General features: G+C 37.2%; 1 protein-coding gene across 2 annotated transcripts in view; it reads left to right on the top strand.

Moving 5' to 3' along the window:
- The window catches only part of tspan9a (tetraspanin 9a), a 494,333-nt gene that overhangs the window by 35,047 nt on the left and 433,456 nt on the right, over positions 1-25,830 (top strand). The window contains exon 2 of one of the 2 annotated variants that reach the window (XM_073929887.1): positions 6,315-6,371. The exons of the other annotated variant lie outside the window; for it this stretch is intronic. The gene's annotated coding sequence lies outside the window, so the exon portion shown is untranslated. The remainder of the gene's footprint in view (positions 1-6,314; positions 6,372-25,830) is intronic. 2 annotated transcript variants of the gene reach the window in all.

Below are 25,830 nucleotides of genomic sequence, written 5' to 3'. Positions count from 1 at the left end.
TTTTGCCTGCTCTAAATTGAGCTCATGTACATTCAGTTTCCACTGATCCCTCTTGAGATGTTTCAGCAGTTTAATTGGAGTTCACCTGTGGTAAATTCAGTCGATTGGACATGATTTGAAAAGGCATACACCTGTCTATGTAAGGGCCCAGGGTTGACAGTGCATGTCAAAGCACAAACCAAGCATGAAGACAAAGGAATTGTCTGTAGACCTCCGAGACAGGATTGTCTTGAGGCACAAGGCTGGGGAAGGTTACAGAAAAAAATTCTGCTGCTCTGAAAGTTCCAATAAGCACAGTGGCCTCCATCATCCGTAAGTGGAAGAGGTTTGGAACCACCAGTATATATATATATATATATATATATATATATATATATATATATATACTTACAAATATATAACCAAAATTAATCCTAAATGTGACTGAAAAAAAATGTCGACACAACTAAAGTGATGCTAAGATAATTTAAGAAACCATTTGCATGATTATTAATTTTATTTGAATGTAATTCTATAGACAATTCTATATAATACAAAAAAAAATGTTTTAAAGAAATATCTGTTGTATTAGACTGGACTCATGGGTTTTTAGGTTTGTTAAGTCAATTAGGTTTATTAAGTCTTACCTCCCTGACTCATTGTCCCTCCTTTTTGCTTCATACAAAAAATTATCAGGAGACATGCTTGGTATAAATAAGATCACCATCAAGTTTTTTAAACTTTGTTTTGTCAACTTGCAAAACTAACTGCGTGCCGACACCTCTGCATAAATGACTGTTACGCCGGTTTCACTAAGCATGAGAGGCACGTGAGCAGCACGGCTATTTTTCCGGCGTGCGTGTTCACAACCGGGACTTACACCAGGAGCAGAGCAGTGCGTCAGCGTCAAGCAGGAACAATGAGGTGTGCGGGGGTTTTTTTTGCGCACATGCTCAGTTTGCTTTTTGAATAAACCACATTGTTTTCACCATAATTGGTTCGGTTAATCATAGAGAATAACGTCTTTATTTCAGAATTACCACTTTTAATAAATACACTTGCATGAAGTAAATCGTATCTCAAAGCATTTACTGGGGCACTGGTGATTTTTACTGAAGCACGTGCTGCAGATACTTGGGAAAGCACATCATTATACCATAATTTTTGTGACACTGTACAACGATAGCTACCTTTTTTATGTGGTATTAAAGGGTATGTTTAGAGTTGGGGTAGGCGTATACATTTATAAAACACAATGTAATGAACTAGTTAATAAATATAATAATAATAACTGGTAATGAATGTTTCTCATTAACTTCAGGCCAGAGATTTATCCCCTTTAGCATCATCCGGCTACTGGAGACTACAAAACTACTCATGTTTGGATTGAGATTGGATTTAGAATGATTTTTTTCTTTTTTTTTTTTTTTAACAAACAATAAATTGTGCACTTTGATTTTTAAAACTTTGCAGTACTTTCACATTCACAAACAGTTGTACTATACATATAACAGGTGATATCTGAAAGGAAAAGCAATATGAACACTTTAAATACCATAGCAAAAATAACTTGAAATGCTTCATGAAAAAAGTGTGTCAAAATGGGATCAGTGAATGTCTGTGTGGTCCTGAAAGCCAGAATAAAATGTAACCAGACCGAAAGCCATCAAACAGCCATTGTGCCACCAGGCAGGGTGTATTGCTTTATTCCTCTGAGTCACATGAGTGTGAGAGTGCTGTCGTTTGGTTGAAACCCTATGTGTTTATCTGGTCCTAATGGCTGGACTCTTTCTGCATCTCAGCGATGGGAAAATGAAGCCTCAGAGCTGTTTAACTGTCAGTCTATACTTGCCTCTGGTGATGGCGGTTTCAACATGACAGCTCCCACAACTTTTAAAGTGGTTGTTAGTTGCCCTCAGATTCTTTGATTTGGAAATGCAAGGATTTTCCTCGTGTGATACCGCTGTAATGTGTGGTAAAGTGTCACGCATACACACATTGCTTCTAACCTTTTCTCCAGGTCTTCACTGACTCATCTTGAACTTGTTGGGAGGTTTGGACACACCCCATCTTTGCCCAACTTTTTTGCTAATTAAAAGCTTTGGTCCCCTGTGAAGAAAGATTTATGAGCACTCACGTAATCTCTGTCTCGGCTCGCATGAATATTTTATTGTGCAAACGTTGCTCTTTCATAGTCTGAGATTCAATAAGGCTTTCATTCATGTTTAAGTATCAACATTGTCTCAGGTGTTTTTGCTCAGATTTGCTTGTAAAATGAAAACATTGTGATACTGAGACTTTGAGATTGCTAACTTGTGTTAAGAGTAGCCCTAAAGTCACAAATCTCCTAAAACGTATGCCTTTATCTAATTAATCACACGTTTTACACAATCTGTATTCATTCATTTTCCTTTGGCTTAGTCCTTTATTTATCAGGGGTCGCCACAGCAAAATGAACTGCCTTCTATTCTGGCATATGTTTTATGCAGCGGATGCACTTCCAGCCGCAGCCAAGTACTAGAATACACCCATACACACTTATATTCACACACACTCATACATCAAGGCCAATTTATTTCATCCAATTCACTTATATCGCATGTCTTTGGACTTTGGGGGAAACCGCAGCACCTGGAGGAAACCCACACGAACACTGGGAGAACATGCAAACCTCACACAGAAATGCCAACTGGCCCAGCCGGAACTCGAACCAGTGACCTTCTTGCTGTGAGGCGACAGTACTAACCAATAAGCCACCATGTCGCTTCCTTACACAATTTTATTAATGACAAATTAAATTGGGTTGGGAAAATTGGGGTAAATGTAAAAGGCATTTGAACAGACATTTCCTTAAAGTTGCTTTAGCAAATCATGTTTTATTTCAGTTGTATTGACAGCATTATATTTACAGACTGTTTATTGCAACTCCAAATCAATTCATTCATTGATGTGTTCAAAAAGCTGATTCAATCAGGAATAAATGAATAATGGCCCTTTGAACAAATGGCCCTTTGAATCATTTGTTCATCTGATTCATTCATAAACAAAACACAATTGTGTATTGATCAGAGACACAAAAGATCTGCTGTAGATTTTTAGGTAATATTTCAGTGCCAAAATTGCCAAAGCAGACAATATTGTGTATGAATTGTAGCACAACATTAACTTGTTTTCAGTATACAGTGATGAAAATATATATACAGCAGTTCTGTCTGGTTCTCGATTCTGATTGGCTGATAGCTGTGCAATATTCTGCAATAACAGCACTCATACAGCCTCTTCACCCTTGTCTATTACTCAGTCCTCATAGAGTGACAGCAGATCAACAGATCAATAGCCCAAGTGAACTGCGCTCTGGCACACCTCTTATGAGCGGACCAGGGCCGGCCAAGTGAACCTTGCCTGTGCCCGATTCAGAGCACTCACACTTCTCAAAAGATCCGTGAAACTTTTTCAGGCGAGAATAGTTGTTTAGCTTGCAACTATGCAGTTTATTTATGAGGATAATGGCTATTTTAAATAATTATAATTACGGAGATTCAGCATCCTTCAGCCTATCATACTGAGCAGAGTAAAGACATTTGACGTTCCACCACAAGATGGCAACAGAGACCACATAATAAGTCCTTAGGTGAGAAAAACTCTACAGCTGACCAAGTGACCATTTAACTGATCGAGTGACAATCAAAGTAAGTCTCTCTCTTTTGTATGTTGTATAGTGCTGTATTTATACCATAGTAATCTGCTATGCTCTGGGCGGGGTTAATTATTGTGATATTCCGATTGCAACAGAAATACTGGGGATTGTCTGATGGTATTTCGTGCGTTCAGCCTTATAATCTTAAACTGTGAGCAAAATCACCTGTTTTGTCATCACTTTAGACATTAAGCTAGAGAATCGTTCAAACACTAGCTCTAAAGTGTAGTTTGTGTTGAGTAGCAATGGTTTCTGTTGTTCTAACTTGAACTGCAGATGTGAATGATGGAAGAAAGTAGTTCCTCATACAAATGTGTTTTTGATACTCAGTGTTTGATTTTTCAAAATACACGATTATGCCGTCGAACTGTTGTATAAACGCAATATCACACTTGTAGCACTGCCATCACTGGGAAACATCCATACACGCTCATTCACACACACATTCTATGGTCTATTTTAGCTTACCCAATTCACCTATACCACATGTCTTTTGAACTCCACACAAAAATGCCAACTGACCCAGCTGAGGCTCAAACCAACGACCTTCTTGCTGTGAGGCATATATACATAAATCTTATTTCTCAATTCATAACTGATTTAAAATTCAGTCCATTTCTCACTTTATTAGAGGCTTTAATAATAATAATAATAAAACTTATAAACGCTTTGCATAAATTAAATTCATGTTTATTTCTATATCTCTTTTACAGTGTACAACCATAGAAGTTCTAGTAAATAGAAACTGTGTCCAGCCAGTCTAGCACCAGAGACTTGTTATTTAGATAAGTCAGGTTACCAGAAATAAGCTTTCAGATGATTTGCAATATCAAGTATTTTATTGTAAGTACCCTCACTCCCCCAAAGTATAAACTACAGTATATCAAAACTCTTCATTTTGTTTGACAAACTATTGACATTTTTCATTTTGACATATTCGCCTTTCCTCCCCATTTTAACCAGATCAGCCGGAGAAAGAAAATACATTCTCACTGTGCTCATACACAACGCTTATACGACAGACCCTGCTATTAGTACAACTGTGAAATGGCCTTGCTGTTCTCAGTAATGTAGCTGCACCCTGCCATTTGCTGGATTACTTACTGTGTTGAGAGCACTGGACCCTGTGTAACTCTCCTCCCAGCAAAATGGAGCCACTCACTGTATTTGACAGGGCCCGTAATGAGTTCCCTGGGAGACGAGGCCACATATCAGACCGGCCTCATTAACACCTCATCATGCAGATGGGCATGAAGCTCCATTGCCGCTCTCTTCTATCTAGAGGGAAAGCTGCTCGAGGGCCAGACAGGTGGCATTCGGGGCCCCTGTGACATTTTGTTCGCTGACTTGTCATTTCGATGATGACACATCATTTCACTCTATCCCTCAGCTCTTTGCTTGAGAAATCCAGTCCTCAGAAAGCACTCCCTTCGCTTTGGCTTTTGTGGCCTGAGAAATGTATAGTCATTATGGTGAGGACAGAGAGAGTGACTGCTGTTTTCTGTGTGGTCTGAGCTCCTGTCTGGACTATGGATGTGTTGTAAGATTATTTTATTAGAGGACATGTTCAGAGTGTTGCCTATGGCTCGAATGTCAGTGCTTATTCTTGTCTTTTCAGTATCGTTTTCTGCTCTGACTTCGGGATTTTAGTGCTGTAGAGTTTGTTTGGGATGTTATTACTTGAATTGTCCTAATGAATTACTTGTGGTGTCTTTAGGTAAAAAAAAAACGTGTTTTAAATGAAGGAGTTCTGACGTCAGCTGCAGATGTAAATGAATGACGGAAGAAAGTAGTTCCTCATACAAATGTATGTTTGAGACTGTCCGTGTTTGAGTTTTTTTTATTTTTTTTATACACACGATAATGTCATCAAACAGTGACTGTTTCTCAATTCCAAGAGCGCAGAGAACGGACTTGTGTTCTTGTGGAGACCGGTCTTGCCAGGTGTCCTCGGAAGAACGAACTCAGGAGACTGCGAGGGCAGAGAACGCGTCCTTTGAGAATTGAGATGCTGCGTTCTTCCTGATGGTCACATGACCTTCACGTGTTTTAAATGGTAAATTATTTAAACATTACAGCCTTCATACAACGATTTATTGTTTTTCCCCTTTTCAAAATATATACTTTGCATAAAAACATTATAAATATATGTTGCACAATATAAATAAATCAGATTTTAATACGAATATCAGCAAACAAACACCCTTAATGTGTTTATTCCTTTATTAAGATCCATGGTAATGTTTACTTTCACCGTTTCATTTAGGGAAACTCCTGAGGTAAATAGTTCATATCTATTAACTTTAATACTAAATCTAGATAAAATGCAGCGCTTCCCACCTTCAGTCGCTATGACTTCTGGGACTTCCAGAGCGAGTTCGGTGCTCAAGTCTGCATTGGTGCGTCCTCGATATAAAGAACACATCCGGGAAGTTTCACTCGTCCTCCATACTTGCGGTCTTGAGTATTGGAACTGAACTTAGGCAGCTGATGATGTCGTTTCACGAGAACACGAGGACGTAAGACCGCTGAAGAACGCATATTGAGAAACAGCCAGTGTGTAGGATTGTGGTTGAACTAGTAATTGCAGTCCAAAATCCAAATATTAAATATTTTTTTTCACCCATTCCCTCCACAGGTTGCCAGATTGATGACACAAACATTGCAAGCATGCCTGACGATCAAGCCTTACAATGTAAGCAGCTCAGCAAATTTTTATTCAATTCAATTAATCTTTATTTATATATCGCTTTTACATTGTAAATTGTATCAAAGCAGCTTAACATAGATGTTTTGGTAAATTGAAACTGTGTCAGTCTAGTTTTTAGAGTTTAAGTTCAGTTTAGTTTAGTTCAGTGTGGTTTAATTTTCACTGCTGAAAGTCCAAACACTGAAAAGCAAATCCATCAGTGCGCAGCTCCACAAATCCCAAACCAAGCAAGCCAGCGGGGACAGTGGCGAGGAACAAGTTTATGTTTGTCATATTTATATTATTTGCTAATTAAAAACCACCTAATACCCAGAGTTTCTTACCCCAGTCATCTTCGGCTTGAAAAATCCCCCCTTCCACCCCTAATCCTCCTTTCTTTTCCTTGATAGGGCAGCACGGCAGGCCAGTGGTTAGCACTGTTGCCTCACAGCAAGATCGAACTGGTCTAAGACTCTAACAGGCCAGTCGATGTTTCTGTGCAGTGTTTACACGTTCTCCCGCTGCTCGTGTGGATTACCCCCAGATTCTTCAGTTTCCTTCCACAGTCCAAAAACTTACAACATAGATGAATTGACCAAAAACAAATTAGCACCGTAGACGAGCTTTTAATCAGCAGTATATCTCTCTGTAGCAATCCGTAAATTGTCATTAGCCATAAACAGCAGGGGAGTTCTCAAGACATAACTAAGCTTAAACTCCCCTCTCGCCCTGCAAACGTGAGGGAGCCTCCTGGGACAGCATGCCAAACACGCTTTATTATCATTGTCATATGATAATCATATTATCATATCAATGTTCTTTAGTGTTTTTGCATTCTTGTGTTCTCGCAAACATCATCAGTGACTAAAGTTCAGTTCCAAAACTCGAGACTGCAAGACCAGAGGACCCATGACAGTATCGTGATGAGTTTTTGATATCAAGGATGCATTGAGGCAGACTTGAGCACAGGTCTTGCTCTAGAAGTCCTAGTAGTCATTCCGGCTGAATAAAGGTGGTGGGAAGTGCAGCATATTAGATATATTTACTATTAAAGTTCAGAGATATAACTTATTTATCTCAGGAGTTTCTCTAAATAGGACGGAGAAAGTAAACATGGACATGAAATTCTTAATACAGGCACATTAAGGGTGTTTATTTGCAGAAATTCATGCCGAGCACAACAAACTAGACAAGCATGGACTAGCATCTGGACTCTACCACCAAAACAGGAGTTAACAAGACTGAAGTGGCAGAATCCTGACATAATCTGGAAAACTTTAATGAAATTTTCTCAACATATTTAATGCCCAGATTGAAAATTTAAGATTTCAAATAGTTGTATCTCATCCAGATATTTATTTATATCCAGACCTATTTATTTTTTCAGATAAATCTCAATTTACAAATATTGATCTTCTGCCTGGCTTTATAGTCCAGGGTCACAAATGTTTTATAAATGAGTTTTGTTAATCAGCTTAACTTGAATATCTTCTGAAACATGTATTTTGATGATGACACATCCTTTCACTCTCACCCTCAGCTCCTCTTTTGAAAAATCCAGTCCTCAGAAAGCACTCCCTTTGCTTTGACTTTTGCAGTATGAGAAACGTATAGTCATTATGGTGAGGACAGAGAGAGTGACTGCTGTTCCTTTGTGGTCTGAGCTGCTGTCTGGACTGTGAATGTGTTGTAAGGTTTATTAGAGGGGATGTTCAGAGTGTTAACTCTTGATTTTTTTAACCCTGTCTTTTACTTTTCAGCATCTTTTCCTGCTCAGACCTCTGTACTGTTCTGAGCTTGCCTTTGGGATTTTGGGACCGCAGGTTTTGTAGGCTATAGGATGATAAATTGCTTGTGATGGCCTCATTTGTGAGTTGCTTTGGGTAAGCTTGTGTAAATGAATTCTAGAATATGTTTTAGACTTTTTATCCAAAAGGCATGAAGCCAAAAGAGATCTTAATTGTTTTTATGTTTGTTTGTTTGTTTGTCTGTCTTTGACAGTCAAACAAATATGCATTTGCTGCTTATTCAAACTACTTAATTAAGATGAGCAGCAATATTTGAAAATTTTTTGGGACAACTGAAAAATCATACTTCAGTAAAAGTGCCATTACTTGAATAAAAATGTAGTGCAAGTAGAGTGAAAGTATTGGTTGTAAATATTACCTTTAGACCTTTTAAAAGTAGTCAAGAGTAGTGAGTAAAAAAAAAACTGATGCATTTACACGTAATTTGTGGATGTGTGTAAACGTAATATTCTGTAGTGCATTTAGTTATTGCCCAGCAGACACACAACGTCATAAGATGCTAATACTGGGTTAGATTTAGGTTCAATGTCTAGCCAGTGTTTAAGGACAATGTGATTTTGATGCCCAATAACGACGTCAAATGACGTTGATTTTTGATTGATTTTAGGTTGATTTTAGGTTGTGTTAGAAAGTGACATCTTACACCAACATCATATTGACGTCATCTACTGACATTTATTTATCAGGTGTAGCAACTAATATCTAACATCTGATTTGATTTTAATTTGATTTATTTATTTTCTAACAAAAACATCATACATAAAATATCATTAACAAAAAATAAATAAATAAATAAATAAATACATTTAAACATGGTCAAAAATGGACCGGAATGAAGCATAAGCTTATTATTCTCCCACCCCATTACCACATACATCATTCGTTTATTACTTAAACTTATTTATTCTTTTACTTATATCTTCTTTTTACATGAAACATATCCTATCCTTTTGGCATCTTTGACAAATAATATGTTTGATTCTATTTGTATCTTTTCATTTTGTAACATAGACCCAAAGAAGAAAAGAAAAAGAAAAAATACATAATACTGCAAATAAAAAAAAGAAAAACAACAACAACAACAACATAGTACTGCAAATAGAAAAAGAAAAAACAACAACAACAACATAGTACTGCAAATAGCCATTAATTAAAATTTCATCATACCTTTATCTTTTTATCTTTTTTCAATGACCTTCATCATTATATTCCTTTATTATTATATATTTTTACAGTTTTTTAAATTGATTAATATCCTGACGTTGTTTTAGAGTCTGATCTAGACTGTTCGCACCGCCGGAGGCTCTGTGTGATTAGGGGGCCCCGCGTCGTCGCGATTTTCAATAATTGTAAATCCAGCAACCGCAATAATCAAACTCTTGGGAACAACTGTGGTCGGAACCAAAGTTCACAGGTCTGTGTTCTCTGAACACCTCTCAAGCGGTGGACTACTTCATTCTGATTGCTTGCCGCTGAACCGCGTCATAGCTCATACTATATAGTCAACTTGATTTCAACTCCTCGACGCTCAACACCAGAGAAGACGCGCCGTGCTGTTTCTCGCCGCCAGTTCTCATTAAAAATGAATGACTTCTGGCTACTTTGACGCTCTCGCCGCTTTCGGTTTGTGAACGCTCCGCAGTTTGTGAAGGCTTCCCCCGCGTTGTCGCTCCACCCCGCCTCCCTTCCCCGCTCCTCAATTTGTGATCGTTGATTGGCTTCCCCGTGTTGTCTCTCTGTCTCTTCATTTCAAACAAAATGCAACATTCCTGCAACATTTGGGTACAACGTCAATCTGATATCCTGTTGACGTCTTGTGCCTGCTGGGTGTTTAGGGCCATTTTGGTTATCATACAGCAAAACATCCGTCCTCTTCTCATCAGTGACATGCATCCAAATACATGCATCTCTCGGTCAATGTGTGTAAAGATTTTAGACATCATCTTGGACATTTTTATTGCTTCCAAACAGTTTGCTGCACTTATAAATTGCATATGTTCATTACGATGCGATTTACCTTCTATAGGAAATTTGATTAACCAGGAATCACAAGACTAACTTTTTGCCTAATCCCCATAGACAGAAAAAAATTAATTAGTGACTGCAGGATGAAGGAAAGTAATGCAGTAAAAGTACCAATACTGCACTAAAAATGTACTCAAGGGAAAAGTAAAAGTACACGATTTAAAAACGACTTAGCAAACTACAATTTCTAGTAAAAACTACTCAATTCCAGTAGTTTGCGTATTTGTAATGCATTACTTTACACCACTGGGTATGGCAAATGAAAATAATCATTAATTAAGTTTTTAATTTGAACCGCAAACAAGCAGTGATTTTTCAGTAGTGAGGCTGACTTGGTGCTGTGTTGTTCTATATGCAAATGCAGGCTTTATATTTCTCTTAATGACTCTCATAAGATTATACTGTTTTGCTCTTTGTTTTTAAAGAGTCAGATGAGTACTGCAGACACATTTCACCAAAACAGATGCACTAATTACATACACACTTGGCAACAGCATAAAATCTCGAAAGGTCACCATTCACAGAAAGACACAATGTAACCTGAAGTATCTCTCAGTTTATCTGTACTGAAAAAAAGCTATGTCATTCAGTGAGAATAATAATCTTGGTCTTATTCAGGAGAGAGTGCCTCATTTCTGTAGGGATGAGGGAAATTTAATTTCCACTCTGCCCCTCAGTCATTTCCACATCTTTTCAGTCTTTATTATTCTAATTAAAAGCTGAAGTCTATTATGAATTTGAACAAGTTAAATATAGAGACTTGTGATTATGAGATTCTTTGCACTGAAGAATCTCTGAATGCTCCTTTTAAAAGCTAAAGAGCAAACTCTTTATTATATATGAGCGACAAGTGTTAGTGGATTTTATTTGAAGATGTGCTGTCATGTGGAACAGCATTGTATTTAATGTCAGTCTGTGCTTTATTAATGAAAAGCAGTCAAATTAACCATTCATCTTTTTTTCAGCTCAGTTTTTTCCTGCAGTGAAAAATGTTAAATCTGTGATAAGCCTTATTGCTTCTAGGATGAATCAATTTCCATTCGATATTATTTTGCACCTTATTTTGACAGGCTTTTAGCCATGACACCAGTGTCTGCACTATCAAATTGCTTTAAATTTAGAGGCAAAGTGCAAGCACAGAATAGCACCGCTGTCTAAACCAATCTCACGGTTTATATCATCCGCTCATATTTCATTTTCAATTTTTCATTTTATAACTCATTTAGGGGCTACAGTTGAGGATCTCTAACATTTTACACTTAAGTGTTGTAGAAAACCACTTTCTAAAATGTTCCATCCTCTTGAAAATAATGCATCACAAATTGAAATGACTTGCACTTTTTGAGCAGTAACCATAGTTCCTTCATATTCTTTAATATGTATAAAAGGTTCAAATGTAAGTTTGTATTTGCCACTGAACTAGTGATCCTCATATTTTGTGAACTTGTTTAACACAGTTGTTTTTTTTTTTTTAAATGCCAGAATTTTACACTTTGTAGATCCCAGGACATCATTTTTGTTGGAAAATGTAATCCATGGTGACGCAGTGACGCAGTAGGTAGTGCTGTCGCCTCACAGCAAGAAGGTCGCTGGTGTCGAACCTCAAGTGGGTCAGTTGACGTTTCTGTGTGGAGTTTGCATGTTCTCCCTGCGTTTGTGTGGGTTTTCTCCGGGTGCTCCGGTTTCCTCCTCAGACCAAAGACCAATTTCTGTAATCTCTAAATTATCCCTGTATATATGTGATGAAATTCTGAGTTTATACATACATTTATATAAATGTAAGAAGTGTAAGGACGAAAATTATGAAAAAAAAAGCTAATTGTTGTGATTACAAGTTTCAGAATCATTCATTCATTCATTTTCCTTTTGGTTTAGTCCCTGTAATGGTCGCCCTGGCAGAATGAACCGCCAATTTATCTGGCATATGTTTTTTACAGCAGATGCCCTTTCAGCTTCAACCCATCCCTACGAAACATACATACATACTCATTCACACACATACACTACTGACAATTTAGCTACCCAATTCACCTGTACTCCATGTCTTTGGACTATGGGGGAAACTGGACCACCTGGAGGAAACCCACACAAACGCCGTACAGAAACCCTAACTGACCCAACTGAGGCTTGAACCAACGACCTTCTTGCTGTGAGGCGAATGTGCTACCCACTGTGCCACCGTGCAGCCCAGTTTCAGAATCATGAGGGAAAAAAAAAGAGAATTGATATAATACAAGATGTAAACTGTGAATTGTGAGAGATATAACAAAATACCAAATTTATGAGTCCCTTTATATTACAATTCAAGAGTTCACACTTAGCTGATGAATGATAATTTGGCATGCTGTCCTGGGAGAGAGCCCTGCGCTCATGAGATCCTCCAGCCCGGGGCTCTCTCCCGTTGCAGGGCGAGAGGGAAGTTTGATCTCAGGTAGATCTCAAGAGAGCCCCCAGCCCCCCTTGCTGCTTAAGGATTGAGAAGAGGGTATGCTGCTGGTGGAATTTGACTATGGTCCTGATTTGATTTAGTTCATTTACTTATGTCTCATGTTTTGGACTGTGTGAGAAAACCCAAGGACACGGGAAAAACCCACACGAAAAGGGGGGGGGGGGGGGGGGGTACATGAACTCCGCACAGAAATGTCAACTGGCCAGGTAGAGACCCGAACCAGAGGCATTCTTGCTGTGAGGCAACAAGGCTAAACACTGGGCCGCAGTGCTGCTCTATAGAGGCAAAAAATGGAGGAGAGGGGGTGGAAGGTGTCATGACTGTCGGTAACCACCAGTGGGCACTGTAGTTCACATGAACTGTTGGCGAACTACAGTGGCTTAAGAACTTCAAATCCATACATACCACGCACACACACCGGAACTCACTTACACTGATTTGTATTCACAGCTGTCTCTGTTTTCCCGTTTATTTCCTGGACTATTTATATAGCCATTCAACCACTTTTTGTTTGTTGGTCGTTCATCCATGTTGGTATGTTGTTCCTGATTCCAGTTTTGTATCCTGTCGTAGTTGCTGAGTATAGTTCAAGTTTAATCTGTTTTAGTTCCTTGTTTTGTTTGTTTGTTTGCTACTTTGTTACTTCAATTTTTGAATTTTTGGTTTCTCTCACTGCACAATCATCATTATTAAACTGCTCTTGGATCTTACACCTTTTTTGTCACCGTCTTGTCAATGTACCGTGACAGAAGGGGGGATCCTTCAAGATGAAGATGACTAAGGTAAGATGCTTTGGTTATGTATACTTAGTTAGGGATCATCTGATTGGTGGATCGTACATTAGCTTAACTCAGGACCAGTTGTGTCAATCATAAGCAAGTAATTCTCTAGAAGTTAGTTTATAAATAAAATTCATGATTGCTGTTTATATTTTGCAAATTTTAGATAAAAAAAAGTTAGAATGAGATAATAAAAGTGTTTTGTTAGATTCATGTTCTTTGCTAACATCTTTTTAGCACTGTCACTACACAGCAAGAAGTTCACTGGTTCGAGTCCTGGCTGGGCCAGTTGTCTTTTTTGTGTAAAGTTTGGACGTTCTCCCTGTGTTCTTGTAGACTTCCTCTGGACGCTCCGGTTTTGAATAAACTCAATTTTCCATATTGTATGGGTTTTAACGTTGCATCCGAAACACAGTATAGTGTCCCCTTCACTGTGCTGGGGTATTAGGACACACACAGACTGCAGGTTGAGCAGTCCTGCTCTCCTCACTAACACACCACTTTCAGCAGCAACCTAGTTTTTCCATGTAGTCTTCTATACAGGTACTGCAGGCTCAGCCCTGCTTAGCTTCAGTGAGTAACCAGTTTTGGGCTGCAGGGTGAAATGTCTGAGGCCAAACAGACTAAAACGGAGGAAAATTAATAAATGAATGAATTTGTTTTGCTTTAATACAGTTGGTCTTATCCAGTCCAAGCTAATCTTCGTTATGCTAAAAGCCTTTATTTCCACTTACAACAGTGTCTTCCGGCAGTATGTAAAGAGAGTGAGGTCGCTCACCGCAGGCTCACCGCATCCCAAGCATTACCTTCTGGTGAGGGCCGAACATTTTCCCTGGGTCTCAAAGCCCTGATGTGTCAGCCTACATAATCAGCAGGACTCCACCTGTTCCTAGACAAATGAGCTGACAAACCTCTTGTCGTCCTCCTTTTCCAAACTCAAACTAAAAAGTAGGGGGACGAGAAAAGCAGAGGAAAAGAGAACAACCTCTGAAGGCGAGCTGTATATAGAGAGACCTAAATGTGATGTGCTGCTGGAGCAGTGTTTAGAGATGCCAACTTCCCGTTCCTATAATTATCCTGGCACAAGTAAAGAGAACAAAGGGGGAAAAGCTATAAGGAAAAGCTGTCATACTTCAAATCGACCCGCTACTGTAAGAGGGCATGAGAATTCTAAAACTTTTTTTCCATAGACAGCAGTGCAGATGATCTACAATGGAGATTAAAATTAGAGAACATCTTGCAATTTCCTATAGATTTCAAGGTCACTGCTTAGTCCTGATTTAAGCATAGGTTATATTTGAAGAGTTTAAATGCAAAAACATCTAAGTGCTGTCTACAATGTTCATCAAAAGACAATTTTTATAAGGCTGTTGTGTGTAGTTTCAGTAATAATTACTCTTAGTGCAAATAATAGGTTATTTTCAATGCCTTTATAGTGAAATAACTAAATAGAAACATAGGATGTTGAAAAAAAACTGAGCAAACTTTTATACTTACAAGTTTTTGCATCTGAACTCTTTATTACTGTACATGAGTTATGTATGCATACTGTATATACATACATACTGTATACAGTGCATCCGGAAAGTATTGATAGTGCTTCACTTTTTCCAAAAAAATTTTGTTACAGCTTTATTCCAAATTGGATTAAATTAATTTATTTCCACAAAATACCCCAAAATGACAATGTGGAAAAAGATTTTTGGAAATTGTTGCAAATTTATAAAAAAATAAATAAAATAAAATAAAAATAAAAATGAAAAACCACATGTACAGAAGTATTCACAGCATTTGCCATGAAGCTCTAAACTGAGCTCAGGTACATTCTGTTTCCACTGATCATTCTTGAGATGTTTCAGCAGCTTAACTAGAGTTCACCTGTGGTAAATTCAGTTCATTGGACATGATTTAAAAAGACATACACCTGTCTATGTAAGGTCCCAGGGTTGACAGTGCATGTCAAAGCCCAAATCAAGCATGGAGACAAAGGAATTTTTACTCTCTTAATATGTAAAAATATACCTTGTTACAGTGAACTATATATATATATATATATATATATATATATATATATATATATATATATATATATATATATATATATATATATTTTTTTTTTTTTTTTTGTGAATTAAATGAAAAAAATACTGTAAAATCAACAGTATAATTGTGTGTAAAAACACATCTGCACTAAAACAATCAACAAATGCATACTTTAATTTCTACAGTAACAAGATGTTAAACATATGATGTATGTGTGTTAAATAAGTGCATTTTAAAGGCATACACATACAGTTTATTTAATCAGAGATCCTTCCATACAGCAAGGGTCCTTATAAATTACACTATTAAATCCAAAATATTAATTTCAGCTTCGGAAAGGAGTAATTAATTGCATCATTATTTTTGGGTGAGCTATCTTCTTAAGGTGATATGTTAAAATAATCTGTCATTTACTGTACTTTTGTGTTTTGTCCTTTTATGGATCATTTCTAGAGAGTTAATTAATATTTGCAAAAAAAAAAATGATGTCTTGAAGAAAGATTATAAATGAGTATAGAAAAATTCGGTCACTTGTTTATAAAATTATTACTGTTGTGTTATCCAGAACAGATTATTTAAAGTATTTTCTTCTAAAAAAAAAAAATAATAATATAAAAATATTATATAACTGTTTACTATATATTACTAGTATTTTTTCATGTAGATGTAAACAAGTTAACACACAGATATTTAAAAAAATTCCCATGTACAAATGTACACTACCTGGCAGGTCTTGTTGTCGAACCCAGTTGTAAGAGCAGCAAATAATAACTTGATAGATTTTTCCAATGAATCATCTGTTGAACTGCGTCCCAATCATTCCGAATATGGCAGAAGACCTATTGGAACTTGCATGGATCCAACATACTAACAAAAATCTGTCAAGTTTGGTGAAGGAAAAATCATGGTTTGGGGTTACATTCAGTATGGGGGCGTGCGTGAGATCTACAGAATGGATGACAACATCAACAGCCTGAGGTATCAAGACATTTGTGCTGCCCATTACATTACAAACTACAGGAGAGGGCAAATTCTTCAGCAGGATAGCAAAATCCTTCTCATACTTCAGCCTCTACATCAAAGTTCCTGAAAGCAAAGGTGCTCCAGGATTGGCCAGCCCAGTCACCAGAAATGAATGTTATTGAGCAGAGAAGACATTGAAGATGAATCCAAAGAATCTTGATGAGCTCTGGGAGTCCTGCAAGATCGCTTTCTTTGCCATTCCAGATGACTTTATTAATAGGCTATTTAAGTCATTGCAGAGATGTATGGATGCATGGCAGTCCTCCAAGCTCATGGGAGTCATACACAACATTAATTCTTTCCAGAAACATTTTGATTGACATTCTCTCTTTGTAAATGTCATCAGAGGGGGAAATACCTGCCTATTAATGATGATCTCTTACTCATTAGCATATACAGCCTTGAGTAAGAAGCAGCCACTTTGCTACCATTATGCTAATGTTTGAATTTAAAGTGACAGTCGCCAAAATGGGACAATTTAAATCAAAGCCTATAAAACAGGCAGATTCAAAGAGGTATGTGTGGGTTATAATGAGCTGAAATTTCACATACACACTCTAGGGGCATCGGAGACTTATTTTACATCTTGTGAAAAGGGGTGTAATAGGTCCCCTTTAAATTAAGTTTGTTGTATGTCCTGGCAAAGCATCTCGGTAGCACTGCTCGTCTGTATCTCTTCTGTAAACCTGTGTGGTCTCAGATCTAAGCCGAACTTTCTGTTCTTGCAACATGTCAGTCTGCCAAGCCATTAGAAGTGTCAGTATCAAACTCTGGTTTATAATGCTCTGTCCTTTCCATGCTGTCTTTTAAAATCGTTTTAATGTAAGCCTTTCTTACCTTTTCTCCATTCCATCTTACCTTTAAAACCTGGTCACTTGAATCTTCAGGTTTCTATTGCTCTTCTCGTTTCTTGTTCACATCTAGAAATGTCTCCAGGAAAGTACGTCGTTGGCTTTGTCTTTTTTTTAAACATGTAATTAAACCTACTGCATCTTTTATTAGAGGTGATGCAATTATTCAAGGGCTTATTTGGATGTGTATGTTCTGAAATCAGCTGTAGGTTTCTTATTTACCCTCGTTCTTTGATCATATAGCTAATCCTAAAGGGATGGTTCATCTAAAATGAACGTTTACTCATTATTTACTCAACCTCAAGTGGTTCCAAATTCTTTCAAGCCAGACTCATTCTGAAAGTGTACCACTATATACATTTCTGAAGAGCGCCAAATACATCCCAGGAGGTATGTTTTTTTTTGTTTGCAGTTTTTGTTTTCGTGAATCCACCAGAGCGCACTGTGTAGGATTATTGATACCTCCAATTTCTCTCTCGAATGCCATTTGTGCCTACTGTTATCGACATGTTATCGACATTTTACTGCTTAAATCCACCAGAGGCTGCCATTGTCTGATTAACTGAATGACTGACTAAACAATCAACTGACCCACCATCCTCCTTCTATAAATCCAGCCAATAGTGTTTTCAAAAGCACATATTGATCCACCCACACACTTTCCTAAACCCAACCTACAGTTTTAAAAAGCAAAACGTGGTAAATAACAGGCGAGGGCTTTTCTTTTTTTGGATTAAAAGAAAAGCCCTCGCCTGATTTTACCACGTTTTCAGATTTTACCACATTCTCACCCTGTTATTTGCTTGTTTATTTTATTTTTTCTTATATTTACTTTTTTTGTCTTATCCACTATATGGAACCGTTCTTTGCACGACTTGAACCCCGCCAGTCTCATGTCCTTCTACTGAACAAACTGGTAACAGCAGGGAAAGTTGTCCATACGGAGGTAAGCAGTCAGCAAAGAATGTTGTCATACTACCCCGTAGCATTTGTTTTAAAGACAAAATGCAGCCATACGTACTTCTGGCTACATTATTCGGGATTTTCAGAAATTTATATAGGGCTACTTTTTCAGAATGAGCCTATGTTGCAACTTTTATGAGGTTTCTTTATTGCGTTGCAAAACAAAAGACAATGCTAGAACGCTTTAACCATTGACTTCCCTGCTAGGAAAAACAAATAGTATGGAGGTCAATGGTTACAAGCTTTCAGCTTACTCAAATATTTTCTTTTGTGTTTAACAGAACAAAGAAACGCAAACAGATTTGTGAGTGAAGGGTAAGTAAATAATGATAATTATTTACAAATTCGTACTAATTTGTACGAATTTGTACAAGTTCATTCATATGAAAATATAAGATTTTGAAGTACAATTGTGCGATTTTTGTACCGAAGATGTATGATAAAAAGAAGGCGTGGCACCAAACCACACCCCGAAACCCAACCGTCTTTGGGGGATAAGCAAATCGTACTAAATTGTATGAATGAGATTGTAGGAATTCATGATAATTAGCCACTAAATCAAAAAGTTAGGAATTGCTCAGAAATAACTTTGCCAAAACCATAATACTGATTTTTTTGGTACCACACCACAGTAAAGGGGTCAATTGCCAGTAAAGTCACTAAAGTTACCCAAACAGCTTTCTGGTATGGCTATCTGTTAAACCTTTAGTTAAGAAACAATTTGTTAGGACAGAATAATAATTATGCATGCTAATCATACTAATTTAAACTAGCCTTTCAATATGTACAATAAGAATCAAGCTAGAGTTTCACTCCATGTAATTTGTGTCTAATGCATGGGCATACACACATTCACACACAACAGCCAAAAATATATTTCAACACCTGTATGCCACTTTTGAACATGCTGATTTGCATTACCACTGTTGATGGCTAATGCCTGAAATATAAATGTCATGCCTGTTGTCCAAAAATGCATTAATTACATCAGGTTTGCACTTTCTTCTTGTGCTTAAATGTAAAAAGACCCTCCTGTGAGTTGTCAGTCACTGCAATGGCCCTCAGCCAATTTTAGTTTGAGACCCCCGGTGTAAAGGCTCTTTATATTCAGAACATTCAGATTCAATTTTAGTTTACTGCTAGGTTGGGGTTAAGAATCCAATCGTATGTCTGTAATCTGTCAAGATGATGGCAAGATTGAATCAGCTCTATTCACTGAGCAAAGATTGCAATCGATATTCTAAAGTATGCTCGGGACACCATATTGCTTGGTGTATTGTTGCCCAAATGTTGAATGGATTTTCTTTAAATTACAGCATGTGGTTTCTTTGTAGTGACTATAAGTTACATTCTTAGAAAATTGAGTGTGCATATATATACACACACGCACACATACACATACATACACTCAGTGGCCACTTTAATAGGTACACCATACTGCCGGGTTGGACCCCCTTTTGCCTTCAGAACTGCCTTAAGAGGTCCTGGCATAGATTCAACAAAGTACTGAAACTATTCCTCAGAGATTTTAGTCCATATCTACATGATAACATCACGCAGTTGCTGCAGATTTGTCAGCTGCACATTTATGATGTGAATCTCCCGTTCCACCACATCTCAAAGGTGCTCTATTGGATTGAGTTCTGGTGACTGTGGAGGCCATTTGAGTACAGTGTTATGTTCAAGAAACCAGAAACTGAGATGGCAAAAGGGCTGGTGAGTGTGTTTCTCATACAAAGCTTTCTAACTTAAAATCAAGCAAACAATTTTGTTTGTTTTTACTGAAACATGATTATACAATTATGACATATTTTAGTTTGTAGCAGCTTGTCATTTTAGATGTAGTCGAGACAGTTACTTAAAGGTAAATGGAATAAAAAAAAATTCTTACAAACTGCAATTTTGTATGACAAGTGTGATGTGCAGTTTTTTTTTGACACAGATGAATAAGCATTTGATTAAGATGGACAGCACTGATGAAGCAAACCCTGATAATCAGCAATGTTTTTATGCGTTAACCATCACTAGCTCTCATTTTTTCTTCAATCCTACTGTATTACATAGCTTTATTGATTTCTAGATCACTGTCTTTGGGGCTCAGGCATCCAATATTTTTTCTAGCATACTTTACATTATTGACCGTGTGACATTTATAACTTATAGATTACTATTGCTCTTTCTACAGTCTTCTGTTCTTCTCTCAATGTGTGTATTTATTTTATTTTTTATTTTTTTGGAGAAAAATCCCATTTGGCACTGTATGGTTATCGGTACAGCTGCAGATTGCTTTCATTTACCCTGAATAGACCTTTCTCACCACAGCTGGTGTACCTTTCAGGAATAGCAGATATATCTGATGAGGCGACGCTGTGTTTGTGAGAACAATATATGGGATGGTGGGATTCTTCCTCCATCAATCAATACGGTCACAGAGAAAAAAGAGTCTTCAGAGAGGCATATAGAGAGGTGCAATGGGAAATCAGAACATTTTATTCTCTGTATTATAGGGAGAACCCTTGTGTTAACCATCCATACTTTTAGCATGACCTAAATTGTGTCTTCTAATAAAGCACTGCGACAAATTAAATTAAATTAAAACCTTAAAGAAATGTATTAGGCATATTGAAAAATTCACAACTCAGAATTTGACAACCCAGTCTCATGAAAACGTACCTCTATATACATTTTTGGAGAGCATCAAATACTTCTCAGGAGCTACGCTTTTTTGCAGATTTTGTTTTCATGAATCCACCGGAGGCTGCTGTGTAGGCTTTTTGAGATTTCAAATTTCTCTGGTGAGATAGCGGGTCATTGGATTGTGGAGAAGTTAGGAGCCGGGGCAGCGTTGGTTGTCGTGGATGAAAGTATAAAGGGTTGGGGAGTCGTGGAACAAAGTGAAAGTAAAGAGCGGACCGGGGAGGAGGGGGTTTGGTTAAATGAGCTGCTGTAGCTGATTTTAGACGTGCCGGATCCGGCGTGTTCCGGCACAAATTAAGCCCTGAAGCTTTCAGATATTATAATGTAAGAAAAATTTCTTACATTATAATACTTTTTGTGTTGTTGTTTTGGAGGTCAAAAGGGCATATATGTGTGGATGTCAAATAGATGTTTTGACATTAAATTGAAATGCATTCTTGATGTGTTTTTTGAGATCATGCTTGATGTCAATTCCATGTCATTTTCACTTTAAGGTGTCCATTAGGAAGTGTCTGGTGCATATGGAGAGGAAAATAGCGTAATCTGTCTTAGTCAGTAATCTGCTACAGGTGGTTTAATAGTTGATATTTTCAGTTCAAGATTTTCATTGGCTGTCATTTATTTATTAATTTTCCTTTAGCGTAGTGCCTTTATTCATCAGGAGTTACCACATGGCAATGAACCGCCAACTTATTAAGTTTTACACAACAGATGGTCTGCCAGCTGCAACCCAGTACTGCAAAACATCCATACACACTTATACACTGCGACCAGATTAGTTTACCCAATTGACCTATAGCACAAATCCTTGGACTGTGGGGGACACCTGAACATCCGAAACATGCAAACTCTGCAAAGAAATGCCAATTGACCCAGCCGGGACTCGAAAAAGCGACCTTCTTGCTGTGAGGGGACAGCGCATTGAGCCACTATCATTGGCTATCTTTTTTTATTATTCAAGGTTGTTGAAAATGAATCTGAACAAAGAGCCTTTCCCCCCCAGAGAACATTAAACACAGTAACAGCCACATGTGGAGCCATTCAGTGAAAGCTAGTTAATTCACTTTTTAAAGGTTCCTCTTCCCAAAACCCCTGATATCATCTCACTTTTATTCCCTCGCTGCCAATATTCAACTGAAAATGATATTTCAATTAAATCTGTCCTCTCCTCCTCATATTTCCACCTTTCCTTGTGTTGTCTCCTCGGATTAGCATTTATTTGCATCTCCATGTGTTTTTGTCTGGACTCCAGTGTGTCTGAAAAACCTGTTGGTCTGTTAAAGCAGTGTTTTGGAAAGTGCACATTATACCTCTTATGATTACATCAGTGGCTGAACTGATAGACTTAAAAGCATGAGGACAGGCTAAAGATTATGTGTTGTCTGTATTTGTGCTTATAAAGAGGCTGATTTCATGTCACATGTAGATTTGTAAACATTAGCACTCATTCCGGTTATTGCCAATGGAGTCTGGAGAGAATAATTTGTTTGTTGTTCGAGTATTGCATTCATGTTATTATTGTAGTCTGCAACTGCATGAGGTTATCATTCTTTGCTTAAAGACAGAAACACATTTTAGCCAATTATGTGCGAAAACAGTCTATAATGTTAAAAAGCTGATTAAAAACATCCCACAAGGGATCCTTTCATTTAACACAAGACATACGTACATGACCATAGAATTTAGTCTACAAGATATAGCTTTATGTACACTCTCCGGCCACTTTATTAGGTACACCTTACTAGTACCGAGTTGGACCCACTTTTGCCTTCAGAACTGTCCTAATCCTTTATGGCATAGATTCAACATGGTACTGGACAATTTCCTCAGAGATTTTGGTCCATATTGACATGATAGCATCACACAGTTGCTGTAGATTTGTCTGCCTGAACTGTTGATACAAGGCAGGTTGGATCCAAGCTTTCATGTTGTTGACGCCAAAATCTGACTCTACTGAACTGTATAAAACTGCCGTTCACTGGATATTTGCTCTTTTTAGGATCATTCTCTGTAAACCCTAGAGATGGTTGTGCGTGAAAACCCCAGTAGGTCAGCAGTTTCTAAAATACTCAGACCAGCCCATCTGGCAACAACAACCATGCCTTTACTTAAATCCCCTTTCTTCCCCATTCTGATGCTCAGTTGAACTGCAGCAGATTGTCTTGACCAAGCAGATTTTTTTGCTGTAACCTTCCCCAGCCTTGGTGCCTCAAGAGAATCCTGTCTCAGAGGTCTACAGACAATTCCTTTGTCTTCATGCTTGGTTTGTGCTTTGACCTGCACTGCCAACCCCGGGCCCTTATATAGACAGGTGTATGCCTTTTCAAATCATGTCCAATCAACTGAATTTACCACAGGTGAACTCCAGTTAAGCTGCTGAAACATCTTAAGAATGATCAGTGGAAACAGAATATACCTGAGCTCAATTTAAAGCTTCACGGCAAAGGCTGTGAATACTTCTGTACATGTGATTTGTTTTTTCAGGTTTTTTATTTTTAATAAATTTGCAACCATTTCAAAAAATCTTTGTTCACATTGTCATTATGGGGCATTGTGTTGTAGAGTTTTGAGGAAATAAATAAATGTAATCCATTATAAAATAAGGCTGTAACATAAAAAAATTTGGAAAAAGTTAAGCGCTATGAAAAATGCAATTTCTTTTTGATATTGACTATGATTAACAATCATAGAGGCATCACATCATAATAATAACACATCATATTATAAAGATTTCAAAAGTGTGCTTTCTGTGTGTTTTTGGGGTGGGCTGGGACATTTTTAAGCATTTCTATCATGTCTGACCATGATTAGACAGTATATTCTTCTTCTAATATCTGTTGCAGTGGTGGTCTAAAATTAATTTGACAAAGAATGCCTTGTTGATGCAACCATTAATTTGCATTTGTTCATGGCTAATTTGGCTCATTGGTTTTAGTTCTCCTGGGTCTTTTATACAGACGCACGTGACTAGAAACTATTGAAATCCATGAATGGTTTTTTCCATTATTTAATTAACACACACCTCATCGGCTTTTATTTAGTGAGTCAGGCAAGTAAACAGCCGTGTCTGTGTTTGGAAGAGGCTGGTGTATATGTGAACCAGATGAGGCAGAGTTTAATGAGACTGGGCTTAAGTTGAGAATGAATGAGACTCGAGGGACATAACCAGCTTTATGCCTGAAGAAGAGGAGGTCTGGCTTTTACACTAATATGATGCATGCATGTCAGCGATTCTGGCAGCTGAAGCTGTTCAGCATTGATAAAGTAGAGGATGGGATGTTCTTTAGTTCTTAAGGAAATGCGTGGATAAAGCAGAAATTGTTTGTGTTTTGTGCTGAATCTTGTTTGCAAATTGCAGTATCTCCCGCTCACATACTTTTAAATGAATGCAGTGCTTTCATGTAAACATATGAAAAGACACTCTCGGGTTAAAGTGGGTTTTTAAAGGGATAGTTCTTTCAAAATTAAATTGTGTTGTTGCTGTTTTCTTGTGCAATGCAAGTGGAAGATTTTAAGCTAAGAAAAAAAAACTCATACAGTTGAAGGCAAAATGATTAGCCCTCTTGTGAAATTTTAATAATTTTTCCATTTGAATCCATTATTTTTCATCATTATTAATTTTCACTACTTAAATATAATATAGTTTTCATATTTTAAAGCATAGTAGTTTTAAAAATGGAGCCTGGAGCGCAATTTAAAGACATAACTAGGTTAATCAGGTTACCTAGGCAAGTTCAACTAGGCAAGGTTAATAAGTCATAAGACAACAGCGGTTTGTTGGTTGGCCAACTGAAGAAAAAAAAAACCTTATTGGGGCTAATATTGTGGTTTTTTATTATTATTATTTTTTTTTTTTTGTTTTTTAGGCCTGTGTGATTTTTTTTATGTTCTTTCTTTCTTTCTTTCTTTCTTTCTTTCTTTCTTTCTTTCTTTATTTATTTATTTATTATTTTTATTTTTTTATTTATTATTATTAAGATAGTAGCCTACATCTGAAATGTCCTATAAATTAGTAGAACATTTTCACAAAATCAAGCATGTTTAGAATATTTTAAAGCTGTCTAAAAACTTGAATTACTATTGTATTGGTGAATGAACACCCTGTTTAAGCTTCAGAAATGTACTGTTAATGTTATATTACATCACTTTTTATAGTATCATCTCTTATGAATAATCAGCATTAAAAGTTCTGCAAAAAAGTTGTTGACTGCAGATGCTCTGGTGAACATCAGAGTCAGTTTTGATGGATTTCTGGTTAACAAAGGTCACAGCCTCACTTGAAAACTTGAGATTATGCCCATTGTGTTATCGATACCCTTTTGCTTTTTTTGTTAAAACAAATGGCTGTGAGAAAATATCAATCATTTTGGGGTTAGTACACCCAGGGAACCCCTTAACAGCTTTGTGCAACTGAAATGTTTCATTGAGCAGAAACAGCAGAGCAGTGGGCCGAGTTTACTATTCAGGAAATTAAAGCCAGGTTCAGATGAGGGCACTGATTTTTCACTGTAACATAAGATTGGTGTCCTTAATTTAACGCACTGTCTTATTGTAGTTAAGTAAGCTCCAGTGAATGCTTTGGCTAATTGCTTTGGCCGTGCTGCTGTTTTAAGAACACGAAGAAATACACACAGTCACTATAATAGTAATAGAAAATATCTTTAATCTAATGAAGACAGGAGAGAAGTAAAGGATGCAGCTCATTAGCACACTTTATATATATATATATATATATATATATATATATATATATATATATATATATATATATATATATAAATTAGCAATATCACACGAGTAGCAGTGCAATATGGCTGTATATCGGCA

Source organism: Danio rerio, chromosome 18 (genome assembly GCF_049306965.1).
Source record: "Danio rerio strain Tuebingen ecotype United States chromosome 18, GRCz12tu, whole genome shotgun sequence".
Taxonomy (NCBI): Eukaryota; Metazoa; Chordata; class Actinopteri; order Cypriniformes; family Danionidae; genus Danio; species Danio rerio.
The sequence above is the reverse complement of the archived record's forward strand: the minus strand, read 5'-3'. Positions and strand labels throughout refer to the sequence as shown.